General features: G+C 42.3%; 1 long non-coding RNA gene across 1 annotated transcript in view; it reads left to right on the forward strand.

The window, feature by feature from the left end:
• The window catches only part of LOC114483976 (uncharacterized), a 43,410-nt gene extending 35,223 nt beyond the window's left edge, over positions 1 to 8,187 (forward strand). Inside the window, exon 4 of the long non-coding RNA XR_003676335.2 lies at positions 8,127 to 8,187. This is a non-coding gene — a long non-coding RNA (uncharacterized lncRNA). The remainder of the gene's footprint in view (positions 1 to 8,126) is intronic.
• The last annotated feature ends 3,737 nt before the right edge of the window (positions 8,188 to 11,924 follow it).

The raw sequence follows: 11,924 nt of genomic DNA on the forward strand, positions 1-11,924 counted from the left end.
CGGCATGTGGGATCCTCCCAGACTGGGGCGCGAACCCCGCTCCCCTGCATCGGCAGGCGGACGCGCAACCACTGCGCCACCAGTGAAGCCCTCACATTATATACTTTTTAAGCAAAACTTGAACTCCCTCAGCCCCAGTTTCCTTATCAGTAAAATAAGAATTATAATACTTGCCTCCCAGAGTAGTGCTATTACATGAGAGTATATACAATTGCATTTTGTAAAGTACATATTATATATATATATATATATATATATGATAGGAGGACAACAACCAGGAAATTATGTATGAATAGTTATGTCTTTGTGGCTGTATATCCAACTAGATTTTTGTTTGTTTAGTTTTCTTTTGCCCAAAGTAGAAATTTTAAAATTTCTTTGAAGCATCTTAGAAGCCATTCCTTTACCTTGAATAGTCTTGTTCTTTAAATTCAAGTGTCTTTTTATACCCGAAGCATTTCTCCAGATGGGTTTTAAAAGGGGCACAAAAGTATCAGTTCCACGAAGAAGGCAACAACACTCTACCAGAATGCCATGCCAAATTGCATAGCACTCTGAAAGCAGATTAAAGTTGTTTGAAATGCTTCAAAGAGAAGGAAAACTCTAATCCCCCAAGGCTTCCTTTAAATCCATATTCCTTAATTTCAGAAAATTTCCCAAGTCTTTTAAAAGGCCCAAATATCATTTTACAGTTTGGAAATAGTAATGGAGAACATTTCCCAATTTTTTAGAACGTTCTTGTTTCCTTTAAAAAGGGCTCAGTAAAGCTGGGTCTCTCTCATAAAGGAACTGGCCCAAGTGGAAGACAGCCCGCCTGGCTTGAGGGGAGTGGGTGCAGCCATCCCCAGGGCCCTGAGCCTGGAGCCTATGGCTTATGGTTACCTGGAGAATTCCTTAAAGAAGCAGAGTCGGGCATTTTCCCTGTTATTTCTGGGCAAGATTTGCATGTCTGTCATTGTGGGAAGAACGCCCAGTCTCCTCACTATGTAACACTGAAGGGAAGAAAGTTTCCAAATGAGAAGAAAAACAAGCCCGGCTGCAATAGAGGCAAGCAGGACCATTTTCACTGCTTTGGAAAAACTGCTCTTCTTAAGCCATCTTCACCCACCCAGAGAGGCAAACTGTTTTCCTGAAACACTTTTCCTGATTCTTCCCTTGCTGACCTATGAAAACAGTTATAAGAGCCCCAGTTACAACAATGAGTATTTATTGAGATTAACATGTACCAAGCACTGTGCTAAAGGTCCCACATGCTGTATTTCATTAAATCTGCTCAGTAGCCTTGAAGCAGATACTATAATTAGCCCCATTATACAGATGAGAAAGTTGAGATCTAAAGAGATTACTAAGCAGTCAAATGACACACAGCTACTTAAGCAGGGACATAAAACCAGATCTTTCTGACTCCAAAGTCCAGGTTTAACCAGAGTAATGCACTGCCTAAATACAGTCCCAAGGCAGTGCAGGGACGGGTCCATGTTGTACACGTCTGTTCTACCTCAACTCTGGAGTTATTTTAATTACCAATAGCTGGCCTGTGTCCCAGCTAACTGTGCTAAGTGGTTTACATGCCTGGTCTCATTTAATGCTTCCCAGAGATTTAAATGGTATAAACTACCCTGATACTTTCTGCCTCTTCTGTCAGACTCTCTTCTTTTCTCCTTTTCTCCTATTTCTTTCTCTCTCCCTCTTCAGCTCTGAGCCATTGAGTGCTTGGGTTGCATTTTCACCTTGCCTTCAGCCTGGCTTAAAATGTAGACTGTGTAGTGAGGAGAGAGATAGGTGTATCTTTTCAGGTGCCTTCCGCTTTAGTTTGAGGGCAAGTTACAAGTGCCCGTCTGCTCTACAACTTCAGGACACCTCCCTGTGGATAGTACCAGAACAGTGACCTCAGGCCACAGCTTGAACACCGATTGCAAGTAATCCAGCTCCAGAGGTGATAGAGTGACCTCTCTTTAAAAAGGAGATAAAAATAGCTAAGAAACAACACTTAGCTTAGTGCTCTGAAAGGTTGGCATCCTTCCAGGATAGACTTATGTACTTTTTGTACTTGGAGGAAAAAAAGAGATGGGATTTGATCCAAGAATGGTCCTCCAAACGAGAGAAATATGGAGCAAGCAGCTGGGGCAGAGTGGCCAAGTGGTACCACCAGCTGCAGGCCCATTAATTAACATTCCCTGGTATGTAGCAGCTCCAGTGACCTTGATTCTTGTTGAATTCACAGAGATAACTTTTACAGAGCCTCTACTTTTCTCACTGCAGTGTATTTATCCAAGGAGTACCTTGCATATTTCCCGCCATCTCTCTGAGCAGTAAATTTATTCTAATTACAAAGAGATATAGTAAAAGCCTGATTGAACGCTTGGCAGTTTATAGAGATTTATTTCTGGGGCTTAAGGGGGGTTTTTAGAGTGTGTGACTAGAGTGGGGTTGAGGGGAGCTGAGGAAAGGAGCCCAAGAGAAAATGTAGATTTAATGGACCTATAAAATGACCCTGCAGTAGATAAATGCTTGTTCCAGAGAAGCTTAAACAGCCTGACCCAAACCAGGGTCTGTGACAGCCAGTCGGACACAAGGTGTCTGAAGCATTGTATATTTCTCTTTGGGTTTTCAGGTTTCCATATGAAATTTGTTATTCCCCAGGCAGAGGTGAGAGAGCAGGGAAATCTGTTTTCCAGAGGGAAGAAAGCATATTTAACTACAAATTTCCAAGTACTCAAAGCTATGCAAAGAGGAAAAAGTAAACCTCCAGCACCTGCCCTTAAAATCACTTTGCCTTTTCTCTAACTCTCTTGAAGCTCAATTCTGAATTTTAAGCCTAGGATCCTGGAAGGCAGATCATGACAGCCTGCCCTTTGTACCAGGATTTCTGCATAAGAACCAGCAGCCTTCCAAAGCCCAGTTATCCCAGGCACTTCCAGCTCATAATGAGACACAGGGCCACTATCATCTAACAGAGCCTTCTGTTTAGAATAGGCTTTGCATGCACACACTGCTGAACTTTTCCACGAAATCCTTCTAGGCTTTTGATCCCATGAGTGACATTCATCTTTTATGCAGCTGCTTTGCAAGTTTTGCTGAGGATGAATTTTAGGGCTTTCAACTGTTAAATTTGTTATACTGTAAATCTAACCACTACTAAAATGAAGACATTTGTTCTGGGGGAAAAAGCAAAACAGAAAAGGGTCTAAAGTAGACACTAGGGGGGAGGTAGTTTGGAGAGTGAATGCACTGGCCTCTTTGGCCAGAGGCTAAATGAGGACTGGGCCAGTGTTTCTTGGGGTTCCCTGTGTCAGCTTGAATAATGCAATAGCATCAATTATTTTACCAGCAAAGTGAGTTTATTCATTAATGCCAGAGGAATTGCAGCCCAGGATACCGAATTATGGAGGATCACAGGCAAACCCAGGGAGCAAGGAAGGGAAACTAGCTTTTATAGGGAAAAGGCGAGACTTGGGAGGACCTGTAATAACCAAGGAGCCATTGGAGGAAGCTGGGAGTCCAAAGTATGGAGGCTTCTCATTGGTTGGACTGCTACTGTCTCGGATTGGCTGGGCTGTCCTTCAGGGAGAGAAGTTTTCTTCTTCCTGTTGGTTTAAGAAGTAGGCAACAAGTTCCTGTGGGAGATGCAGCAGAGGTGTAGGGGTAGTCCCTTCCGGTTTGGAGTAATTGAAGATGCATGGAGGGCGCAAGAGCTCCCCCTTCAGGCCTATGCTGACTCTAATTTTAGCTGCGGCTTCTTTTAATGCCGTACCCGCCCGTTTTCTCTTTTTAGGAACTGGCATAAGGAAACCTTAGGAAAAAAATTTAAACTTTTTGATTGTTTAACACTCATACAGAGAAAACATTTTACCATGTTGTTTTAAAGTTAACACCCAAGTCAAGAAGTATAATATTGTGAATTCTCCCCCCATCTCACATGTTCCTAGAGATAACCACTATCAGAGCTTTTATGGGAATCACTTCTTTGTTTTTTAAATAAGTATTTAGCACCTAAATGTGCATCTACATAGAATATAGCTTAATTTTGTGTGTTGGAACTTTATAAATGGAATTAATGCCTTGTTCTTTTGTGTCTGGCTTCTTTTGCTCAACCTGCTCTTTGTAAGAGTCATCCAGGTTGTATGTAGCTGCAGTTCATATTTATTACAGCACATTTTTTATCTACCCACGTACTGTTGGTGAACATTCTGGTTATTTCTAGTTTGGGGATGTTGATTATGAAGCTGCTGGGAGCATTCTTGTGCATATACACAGGGAGCATGAGAATTTGCTCAGCTTGCCTGGTTGATATCAAACAACTCAATTTGAACACATCTTGAATCACGGCTAGTCCTAGTTTTAAAGGCAAAATGGGCAAGATTTGTCACTTTTTCATTCAATAAACACAAACCAAACTTCTATTGTAGGAATAGACAATATAAGACACAGGCTGCCTCTCCTCTCTTCTGTGCTCAGAGCAGACATTACTAGTTCATAAGAGTGTGCTTTCCTGTTATGTCTGGATGTGGCTTCAGAATCGTTTGCAATGTGGTCCTCAAGGCAGCCACTGCTAAGGATTAGAGATGAGGGGTGTGATGGTTAATTTTCTGTGTCAGCTTGGTTAGGTCACAGTACCCAGATATTTGGTCAACATTATTCTAGATGTTTCTGTGAAGGTATTGTTTTAATTGAGATTAACACTTAAATACTTGAGTAAAGCAGATAACCCTTTATAATGTGAGTGGGTTTCTGCCACGGAGTTGAAGTCCTCAGTAGAAAAAAGACTGACCTTTCCCAAGGAAGAGGGAATTCTGCCACCAGAATGCCTTTGGACTCAAACTGCACCTCTTCCCTGGGTCTCTAGCCTACGGCCTACCACCCCTGCAGATTTTGGACTTGCCAGCTTCCACAATCATGTGAGCCAATTCCTTGCAATTTCTCTCTGTGTATATATAGACATCTTTTTGGTTCTCTCTGGAGAACACTGACTAATACCGGTGGCATACTATTTGCATAGGGTTTCCTGGTGGCACAGGAACAGAAGGCCTCTCGAGCTAATTTAAATAAAGGAGATTTACTGTTGATAGAGTGGAACTTCTTAGCATCAAATGCCAGGAAATACTTTTAATATTCAGGATTACCCCCTCAAAAGCAATTCATTATAACACCACTTATGTCTGAGATATTTTCCAAAATAAAATTGCAGTGGGTGTCCCAGTTTTGGAGTGTCATCAGTTGCTGTCAGCCAATGAGATCTAGAGCAAAGAAGCCATTCTGTGTGTTCTTAACACACGGTACCGCGGCTGCTTCCAGTTGGTGAGCTGAGTTGAAAGCGTCCTGATGTGTATGTTGTTTATTCTGCCCTGGGCTCCCTTTCTGCCATTGCTTTTGTGTTCTGGCAAACAGTATGACTCAGACTGGCTGACCAAAGGAGCACAGGTGATAATATTGGACCTACTGTAAAGAAAAGGAAGAGTATCGTGCCAGATGTTAGAACACAGGTTTTCCAGAGGCTATAGATTCTCCCAAGTTGGGAAGTCCACTTATAAATAATACTTATATTACAAAGTGCTAAGTTCTGTAACAGCGAGGTGTACAAGTGTAATGGAAGTAAAATAACCATAGGTTGGGGCATCGAAGTGTGGGTAGAAGCTCACCAGAAGAAAGAGTGTAGAGAGGAAAAGGAAAAGGAAACGTTAGCAAAGGTATGGGGAGATGAGAGAACACATACTACTCCTTGGCTGCCTGGCTCCAGCAGCACCTTCCTTTTATGTTTTAATTTCTCCCAAGGAGCAACAGTGAGGCTCCATGAGAGAACTTCAGGTGCTCTGGTGAACTTCAGGTGAACTTCAAGCCTCCTGTTATTTTCCACATCTATGGGGAATGTGTCCACATGTTTTGAAGCCAGGGAAAATATTACTTTACAGTAAACAGAGAAAAGGTTTAGAGGAGGTTAGAAAATGGAAAAGTGGAGCACAGAGTCAGTGATAAGAAGACAGTTTTATATGGCACATAGCAATTGCTTCTGGAGTCATTAGGAGTAATATTTATAATCAGGATAAGCTAATGCTTTGGATGAGTTCCTGTGATTCTTCTGTTTCTGAGAAGCCAGATTACCTCTGGCTCCTGCAGACCTGCAAGAGACTTGTCCTCACATGGAAGAGACCTGAGAGTAGGAATGACATTCAAAATATTTAACCAGTGGATAGTAGATACCCAACCAGGTGGAGACGACTGGGATGGCTGGACCCAGTGCATATAGGCTGAACTCCAGCCCTCTCTTAGGAACCATTAAACCCAACACTTGTTTTACTGAAGAGACTGAAGGATTTACCTGAGACCATGTGGTGGTGGCAGAGCTAGGAGTGGAACCCAAGCCTTCTGTGTTCACCCTTTAACTACCTACGCTGCAGCCGTGGCCTCAAAGCCCTGGTAAGGCAAGTGGGGCGCCCTGTTGGTTTACCATAGATTCTACTCACACCCAAGGCTGTCCGTGGGGAGGATACAGCTCTTACCCTGTTCATGAGTAACATGCTGAAAATTCTTTATCCATTAGTAAATAAATACCTCCTATTTATTTGCAAATATAACTTACTTGCAAATACAATGTATTACGTAACATACTATAAAGGATGCAGGAAAATAGTCAGTTAAAAAGAAAGCTGCCTGACAAGTGTTCAAGATGTCACTTATTTTCCTTAAATCAACATAGTTCTGACTCCAAGTGCTCATCCTGCCAAGCTTGTGAGAAAGGTAACAGCCTCCCTCTCCGCAGTCCATAGGCTCATGCAGAAGTCCAGGGGTGTTGGGCTTCCCTGGTGGCGCAGTGGTTGAGAGTCCGCCTGCCGATGCGGGGGACACGGGTTCGTGCCCCGGTCCGGGAAGGTCCCACATGACGCGGAGCGGCTGGGCCCGTGGGCCATGGCCGCTGAGCCTGCGCGTCCAGAGGCTGTGCTCCGCAACGGGAGAGGCCACAGCGGTGAGAGGCCCGCATAACGGGGGGGGGGGGGAAGTCCAGGGGTCTTATACAACACCAAGGCCTTGCCTTATCATCATCATTCACTTACTTAACAAATATTTACTGAACACCCACCAGCTGCCGAGGCCTGCTCTAGGAGCTGATAAGTAGCGATGTGCAAAAGAGGTCAAACCCCTGCCGTCTGTTCCAGGCTGGGCAGGTACACCTGGGGCCCAGGAGGGACTCTGGTGAGGCCGGGATTGGGCCTCCCTGGGAGCACCAGCAGCGCCTCCCCACTAGATGCTGCCCATCCAGGCACTGCCAGGAGGCAGGGGGCATACCCCCTCTAGATGATTCTGCACTCTTTCCTGACAGGGAATTTCTTCTCCCAGACCCATCACTTCTCAAAGACATCTTCCCTTTGCCCTCTTTCTCCAGAACTCACTTCATAGTCCCTCAAGGTACAAAACTTTTTTTTAAAGAAAATAAATGCTATGTTTATTTCTTGTTATAACACAAATGTATCAGAATCCTCAGAACAAAATGATTTGTATTTAATCCAGTCAAGTTTTTTTTAAGTGTGGTAAAAAAGCACATAACATAAAATTTGCCATCTTAACCATTTTTAATTGAAGTATATTATTATATTATAATATTCTTTTTAATTCTTTATGTTTGAGACCTTCATAATATTATTATTATTTTTGTGTGTGTGTGTGTGTGTGTGGTACGCGGGCCTCTCACCGCTGTGGCCTCTCCCGTTGCGGAGCACGGGCTCCGGACGCGCAGGCTCAGCGGCCATGGCTCACGGGCCCAGCCGCTCCGCGGCACGTGGGATCTTCCCGGACCGGGGCACGAACCCGTGTCCCCTGAATCGGCAGGCAGACTCTCAACCAGTGCGCCACAAGGGAAGCCCCATAATATTATTTTTTAAAATTAGTTACCAAATCTATATAAGAACATAAGAATGTTTGTAATATTAGGTGAAAAAAACGTGTAGTATTATTAGTGATGATCACCAATATTTTCAGTTCTCTTCCTTCCTAAGCACTTCCTTGGAGTTAGGTGTGGCCCTAGGACTTGCCTTGGCTAATTAAAAGTGAATGAAACTGATGTGTGTCACTTCCAGATGGAAGCCCTTAACAGCCAGAGTATGATTCACTGTATTTTCTCTCCCCTGTTACAGGACTGATGTTCTTCCAATAGTCAAAGCTCCATCGGCCTGAATCCCTGAGTAAGAATCACACAGAGCAGAGGCCCTGCTGACCTGGGATGGACGTGTAGCATAAATGGGAAATAAACCTTTGTTTTTCTAAGCCACTGGAGGTTGTTTGTTGCTGCAGCATAAGGTAACCCATTCTGACTGGTTCAAAGCAGGAGGTAGCTTCTGGCAGTATAGATGACTAGATTCTCAGAAGGCCTTCCAACTACAAAAGAACTGGATCACTTTTTTGGCCATGCGGCTTGCGGGATCTCAGTTCCCCAACCAGGGACTGAAGCCGGGCCACGGCGTGAAAGCACAGAGTCCTAACCACTGGACCACAAGGGAATTCCCTGGATCACTTTAAATGGACTGTTGGGCTTGTAAGTAGTAAAGTAATTGTCTAGGATAGCTCTTATCCTCAAATATGAGCTGAAACCAGAACTGGGAGCCAAGAGTGCTAAGAAAATAAGAAAACTGGGTTGTCCTAAGGGCCAGTGCCATTGTAGCACGGTATGAACTCTAAAGCATCAGCAAGTGGGGAAGCCAAAGGTCTGATGCTTCTGCATCAGGCCAGGACACTCCAAAAGGGGTGAAGTGTCTCAGGTTGGTGTTTTCCTTTTGCTCCCAACAGAAGCAAATACAAATCTTCACAGTAGGCCATTAAGAGCCATCAAATTTGAGTTCAAATCCAAGATCACTAAGCACGGAAGGAGGCAAACCACCAAGAGAGAGTGAGTTGATGGAAAAACAAGCATCTAGTTTAGACCCCAAGAACTTTGGATGTATATTTTCATTTACAGAAGTATATAGAGCAATTATTAAGTGCTAGGTACTACTGTAAAGTGGGTTTTTTCCCAATTTTAACTTATTTAATTCCCATAACAACTCTATGAAGCAAGTACTATTGTTATCCCCATTTTATAAAGGAAAAAACCTGAGGGACAGAGAGATTAAGTAATTTGTTCCAGGTCAACATTTCTTAAGTGGTAGAACTACAATTTGGATTCAGGCAGTTGGTTCTAGAGTATGCACTCTTCATCTCTACATTTTGTTGACTTTCTAACAGAATGTCTGTGTGTGACAAATTTAAAGAAATAAGGAGGACTTCCCTGGTGGCGCAGTGGTTAAGAATCCACCTGCCAATGCAGGGGACACGGTTTTGTGCCCTGGTCTGGGAAGATCCCACATGCCACGGAACAACTAAGCCCGTGCGCCACAACTACTGAAGCCCTTGCACCTAGAGCCCGTGCTCCGCAACAAAGAGAAACCACCGCAATGAAAAGTCCGTGCACCGCAACAAAGAGTAGCCCCCACTCGCCGCAACTAGAGAAAGCCCGTGCACAGCAATGAAGACCCAATGCAGCCAAAAATAAATAAAATAAATTTTTTAAAAACGTTAAAAAAAAGAGTGGAATACCAAAGATAACCAAGCAACAAAGGACCATCAAAGGATGACCAGATAGATTTGAAAAAGAATAAAAAAGAGACAAAAATAAAATGGTTGAAAATAAACATTTAATAAACATGTTAAATGTCTGAAGAGACACTTAGTGAATTAAAGAAATATCTGAAGAAAACATCCAGAATGTAGCTCAGGAAAAAAAGGAAATGGAAAATATGAAAGAGAAATTTAAAGATATGGAAGATAGAATGAGAACTTCTGATATAAATTTAATTGGAGGTTTGGAATAGAGGATAGAGAGAATGGAAGATACATAACATCTGTAGCTGAGAGTTTTTCAGAACCGATGGAAAGACCTAAGTCCACAGATCTAGGAAATACAGCACATCCCTGGAAAGATAAATGAACAAGAAATTTATGCTTTAGACATGTTATAGGGAAACTGGAGAACACCAAAGACACTGAGAAAACCTTAAAAGCAGCCTGAGAAAAAAGAAAGATCACCTGCAAAGGACTAACAATTAGACTGTCAGGCTTCTCAAGAGTAATTGTGGATGCAGGGAGTCTGTAAAATAATTATTCAGAGTGTTGAAGGGAAATAACTATCCATTGCACATCCAGAAAAGTTACACTTCATAAATAAGAGTAAAATAAAGTCATTTTCAGCTAAACAAAAGTCAGCAGACATTTACTAAAGGAGTTCACATCCATCTTTCAAGATTCATCTCAAATGCTGTTTCTTCCATGGAACTCTGACCTTTGAATCCCCATAGCATTTTATTTGAGGCTTTCTCATGACACTTCCCAAATTCAGCCATAGACTGAAGTTATTTGTGCCTTTTCATAACACGCTGTCGCCCCTGCCACTGCTCTTACCCCACGCCCACCACCAATAAACGCCCCAGGAACTCTTTGGTGTCTAACTCACTTTAACCCTTTGTATAGCTCCTATCATGATACTTGCATGAAGTAGGTGCATGATAAGTATTTACTGAAGCCTACTGGTCAGCCTTCTCCTAAGGGTTTCATAGACCATCAGTTCCAAAATATGCTGCCTTCAAAAGGGGTTTTATGAAACTGGTATAGACAATCTTATTTACAAAGCAGAAACAGAGACACAGACATAGAAAACAAATGTACAGATACCAATGGGGAAAGTGGGGGTTGGGAGGAATTGGGAGATTGGGATTGATATATATATATATATATATATACTATTGATACTATATATACAATAGATACCTAATGAGAACCTACTGTATAGCACAGGGAACTCTACTCAGTGCTCTTTGGTGACCTAAATGAGAAGGAAATCCAAAAAAGAGGGGCTATTTGTATACATATAGCTGATTCACTTTGCTGTAAAGTATAAACTAACACAATATTGTAAAGAAACTATATTCCAATAAAAAAAGGGGGGGTGGCATTATGGCCAAACCCTCCTCCAAATGCTGAGATCCACAGTTTAATTGTTTTAAGCCCACATTTCCCCCAATTTTTTGCCCACAGAACAACTCCTTCCACTCTTTACTCCATGAATATCCCAAGAGACTGGTGTTTCTAAGAATACCTTTTGCAAAAATACTGCAGAAGGCAATCACTTATTTGAGTGTCCAAGGCCTGAAGTCAACATCTTGGATCCTGGTTCTATTCACAGCTAATCGTATAATTAGTTCTAAGTCATTTATCCTCAGGTTCCTTATTTGTGACATGATTAGCAGGTGACCCCTTCTAACTCTAAAATTCTATGAATTAAAGGGCATTGCCTTAGATCCTTTTTGACCCACCTCCTAGAGTAATGGAAATAAAATAAAAAATAAACAAATGGGACCTAATGAAACTTAAAAGCTTTTGCACAGCAAAGGAAACGATAAACAAGATGAAAAGTCAACCCACAGAATGGGAGAAAATATTTGCAAAGAAGCAACTGACAAAGGATTAATCTCCAAAATATACAAGCAGCTCATGCAGCTCAATATCAAAAAAACAAACAACCCAATCCAAAAGTACGCAGAAGACCAAAATAGACATTTCTCCAAAGCAGACATACAGATTGCCAACAAACACATGAAAAGATGCTCGACATCACTAAGCATTAGAGAAATGCAAATCAAAACCACAATGAGGTATCACCTCACACTGGTCAGAATGGGCATCATCAAAAAATCTACAAGCAATAAATGCTGGAGCGGGTGTGGAGAAAAGGGAACCCTCTTGCACTGTTGGTGGGAATGTAGATTGATACAGCCACTATGGAGAACAGTATGGAGGTTCCTTACAAAACTAAAAATAGAACTACCATATGACCCAGCAATCCCACTACTGGGCATATACCCTGAGAAAACCATAATTCAGAAAGAGACATGTACCACAATGTT

The sequence above is a fragment of the Physeter macrocephalus genome, chromosome 16 (genome assembly GCF_002837175.3).
Source record: "Physeter macrocephalus isolate SW-GA chromosome 16, ASM283717v5, whole genome shotgun sequence".
Taxonomy (NCBI): domain Eukaryota; kingdom Metazoa; phylum Chordata; class Mammalia; order Artiodactyla; family Physeteridae; genus Physeter; species Physeter macrocephalus.